Source organism: Geospiza fortis, unplaced genomic scaffold, assembly GCF_000277835.1.
Source record: "Geospiza fortis unplaced genomic scaffold, GeoFor_1.0 scaffold161, whole genome shotgun sequence".
Classification (NCBI taxonomy): domain Eukaryota; kingdom Metazoa; phylum Chordata; class Aves; order Passeriformes; family Thraupidae; genus Geospiza; species Geospiza fortis.
In genome coordinates, this window is record NW_005054375.1 from 3,003,282 (window position 1) to 3,008,213 (window position 4,932).

Sequence of the window (4,932 nt, forward strand, 5' to 3'; positions counted from 1 at the left end):
TCATCATGGGGAAAAAATGAAAATCCTGAAGTATCTTAGTTTGCTTTGCTAAATTCATGGAGTTAGGCAAGAAAATTATGACAGAAAGGAACAGCAAATGAATTAGGAAAATATTACAATCTAATTGTAGGTTTATAGAGAAAACTTCTCCCATCACAAACCTGAGAATTACTTGGTGGAATGAAAAGATAAATACTTCCATGGTACATTTGAAAAATTGCATGTAAATTGCAAAGTTGTATTCTGTAGGAGTCTTATTTCATTGAGACATTGCAGGGGGTGTCAGTCACATTAATACATGCCTCGGGTGGTTGAACGTTCAAGCATCCCTTGTCTCCCATTGCACCAGAGGAACGTGTTAATGAGTCCATAGAACATAATCCTGTCGTATTTTAATGCTATGTTAATTTGAATGGCTGAGGAACAAATCCTGGGGCTAGGAAGATCCATAGCATGGAGCCAAATGAAGCCATGCATTTTGTCTTCATCCTCTGGTCACACAGACCTGGTTCTTGTGATGAGAAATTGCTAAAGACACCTTGAGGGAGGGGGACCTTCTGTGTAACTGCCTTACTCTCAGCTCTGCTGTCCTCAGGGATCAATGATAATAAGACTGCTCTACTGAGGATTATTTGGGGGTGGATTGAGCATGAATTTTTGGCAACCCCGCTGCTTCACAGAAAAGTTGAAGGATTTTTTATATCTCCTCTTTGTTGTGTCTTCTTATCTAACAATTCCAAGGGAAAAATGAGGAAAAAAGTATTAAAAGGCCTTTGCTGCTCAGCAGTTCAAATACAGCCTTTTAACAAATGTTACAACTCCTCTTTTCAAAATGTAGTTTATTTTAAATATCGCAAGAATGAGGAGACCCATTCTGGCTGCAGCCTTCCCCCAGATCTAGGGCAGGCATGACTCCTTAACTGGGCCAAGAATATCCTAAGTTACCCTGTGCTGGCTGAAGAGTGGTAAGGATTTGGCTGGATCCTTTTCTTGTAAGCAGAGATTGCCTACTCAGAGCTTCCCTGACATGGGGAATACTTGGTTCTACACTGGTGACATCAAATTCTTTCATTATTTTGGGTGTACATATAAGGATACTAGTGTCATCCCCCAGCCCTCCTCCTATTCAGAAGCTCCCAAGAGAGTTGTAAGCAAACTCAGTGAAACATAAGAGGTCTCTGAACAAATTTCAGCTCCATTTTAAATACAGAGAGCCAAACATGGGAGTTTCTGAACAGCACACAGCAATTATGAAAAAATACCAAAGCAGGAGAGGTGCAAATCATATGGTATGTCCTTAAGGATATGAAAGGAAAGTTTCAGCATTCTCAGGACTTCCAAGGTCAGCTGGAAATTTAGATATCATAGCAATTTGAAGGTTAAGCAGCCTGAGAAGGGAATGGACACAAATATTTCTACCCTAAATACAATTAATGGGGAAGACAAAACTGCAAAATTGTGGTCAATTTGTCTCATGTTGTCATGTCATTTCTGCATTCAACAAGTTGGAAGAAGACCTTACAAACCATTTTATGAAATAGACCTTGTACTTTTTTCAACATTATTCCTGTTAACTTTCTTTATGATCAGGTGTTCTAAGAAATAATTGATAGACATTGCAAGCAGATGACCTGTACCCGCACTATAACCCTGTCTCATAGTCCTGTTTCAGTTCTAATTTTCTATCAGCTTCTCCCACAAAAAAAAAAAAAAAAGTCCAGGTCCTCCTAAAATTGTCCTTTCTATCACTTAATTGGTGAAAAATCAGATTGGATTAATATGGAGAAAAAAAGTTTGTGTGTATGTGTGTGTGTGTGTATTTGTTTGTTCAGAGACCCAGCTGTAAGGAGGAAGTTCTAATTTATGAAAATTTCAAATGTGAACTGGGAATTTCCTTAATTTCTTTCTGTCTTTCTAGACCCCTTCTCCTGATAATGAGCACACCTCTTTTCCAAAAAATCATTGTTTCTCTGCTGTCTCCTGTATAACTGAAGAGCCTCTCTCTATCTTAGGCTAAACTTGCTCCATTTACAGTCAAATTATAATTAACCAACCTTTAAAAAAATCAATTAATGATCAAATAGTTGTAACCACAAGAAAAAAAAAGAAGTGTATTTGTAAGAGAAAAGGACATTGATTACAATTCAAAGATATCTTAAGCACTTTCAACCACTACTTGACAAAACAAATGAGCTACAACCTTAGCTCTGATGTTTTTTTGCTTCAGTGTCCATTAAATTGGAATTTTATTGGCAGACTATAGCTTAGTTAAGAATTTATTCATGGTATGTCACGCTGTCCTTTTGGCAAGGAGAGAAATTTGAGGAAAGATTTTTAATTAAGTTTGGGGTTTTTTTTTCCTTTTGGCTTTAATGGACAAAGGTGACATTCCCCCTAAAAATGAGTTATTTTCTCTTATATTTACCTTTAAAAACATCCAAATGTATGGCTGCAGGGAAAAATTACAGGTACAAGTGTCAAAATTAATAACCTCAAGCAATAAAACTGCTTCAAAGATTGCTGCTTTCTTCACAATTAAACAGTAGCCTTATATGCCTTTAGATGCCATCTTATGGAAGTATAATCTCCTATATCATTCCTTGTTTATATGGGTAGATTTTTATAAGCCAGTCACACCCTTATTGCCTGATAACATCAAGCAGAGCTAATCTTTGAGGCTAAATAAATGTTATGAGTGCAAACCAAAGTCCAGTCTGGAAAAGAGGGAAAAGCGACTTGATAAATATTCCATAATGTTGTAACTTTCCAATTTTGTTCTCTTGAGCAATTGAAAACTGCACCACCTTGCCAGTTAGAAGAGAGAAAGAAATTTAATCTGGTTATGAGTGATTAAAAGAAAAACTAGGTAAAGAGGCATAACCCTGGGGAAAAGTAATATTTGTTGGGGTTTTTGGATTATGTCCTGGGAAGCAAGCATAAGAGATGCATAAGTCTTTCTCCAGTTCTGGGTCTATTTTCTACCCTCTCTGACTTAAAATCACTCATAAAAGTTAAAACAACTTAAGTTTCAAATTTAGAGGAAATGAATTGAAGTCCCCAAGGAATAATCCTATGCAAAACCAGAAATATGTAATATTTAAAACCTACTTTCTGATGTAAACCATCCATCATGTGCTTTATTATCCTTGGCCACAGGTGGCTAGAAGAAAACAGTGAAACAATATCAAACAGCTCATTCTTGAAAAGAGAGGGACTTCACTTTTTTCTCTCCATTTGGAGACGCAGTATTCACTGAAAAAGAAAAGTGACATTGTTTACCTGAGTTTTACTGATGATCACTGACAGAGCACAATATATGATGGGGCACATTTCAACAGTGACTTTCCTTATAAACTTTATCAAAACCTTCACTTTATTCCCATTTTTAAAGAAATAAATAGGTTCCTTCTATAAGACTTTGATCATCAAGTCAGATGCAAGCAGAACGTACAAGAAGGGATCTATTTGTGTGTTACAAAGAAGTGCCTTTAGGTTTATTTTTAGAGCTGATGGCTATTAGTCACAATTCCAAAATTGCTGTTCAGGTGTTTGGAGATTTCAGGATATTAGTACTGAGTTCCTATTTTGAAAGAGTCATTGAGTGTGTGTATAAGTACTGTCTTATGAATCATCACAAAAACCCAACAAAAAATATGGTTTTCTTTTCCTATGTTCCTAGGTATGTAAAAAGCTATTCCTGCAAGTGAGCAGGATTTTCTAGCAACCCCTTGGAATCCTTGTATTGCATTCATGGCAACAAAGATAGGGTAATTTTTTTTTTTAATAATCTGCAGAAATTTTCCTAAAACTTTATTTGCAAACACTATTGTAACCATTGAAAAATTAGTTTTTTCTGCAATGTTGTACTTTCTAAATTTAGAAATTCAGCTCTGCTTATTATTTTATATCCTCTTTACATATTAATAACAGGAATAACCTCATGCAGACTTAGGCATCTGTCATATACCTTCTATTTCCAAGCTTTTAATCCACTTTCCTGTCTAGCTAAGAGAGTGAAAATGATCCTTCAAAGGTGAGATTCACTTAAGATGTCTACACTAGAATGAGCTGAATCATTCTAATATAGCTTCTGCTTCTCCCCCATGCCTATAAAGGTAGTCTGGAGCTCAGGATGATGATGACACTCTGATGATGATGATGAGAGCCTAAAGTTATGGAATATTAGTTCTGCCCTAATTACCAGAGTTAGCATCACAAACTGCAGTGGCAGAAAATTTGTTTTAATTTGTTACAATACGTTGCAAGGTTGTCTTGGTATTGATTCAGACAAATCTTTGAAACCCAATATAATTATTCAATTTGTGATCCTCTCACAGAGATCAATGTTTTCACAGTCATTAATGATAGTCAGTCAGACCTCTATTTAAAACCAAAGACTAGCTTAAGAATGTTTTACTTTTTCTCTTAAGGGACTGTCTTATATATTACATATATATATATATCTCTATATATATCTATATAATATATATATGTATATGTGCCCTTGTAGAAACACCTGAAACTGTTTCCATCATTGCTGATATCACTAAATCAGATATTGATTTGTATAGGAGTCAAAGCTTGGCTTGGTTAGGTGTTTGGTTTTCAGGAGGTTTTTTGCTTTTTTCCCAATCTTTTTCTGAGGATTTTACCGTAAGTATTTCTATGTTAAAAATTCATAAATATGCAGTCAGACATAAACCACAGATCTAGAGTCATCTGACAGTTACATATTGGTCATTTATTTCAGTGGGATATTTTAAATTTAATGTCAAACCACACAAAATAAATATGTAAGAGAGAGGCCATTATGGGGAAGAACTGCAGGGAAATTAAACAGGAGAGAGGAAAAAAATTACCTGAAAAACCTCTCAGTCTGTAATCCTTCAATTAAGTTTAAATAATTCACTGTTGTATCTGTCTGTATCAGCA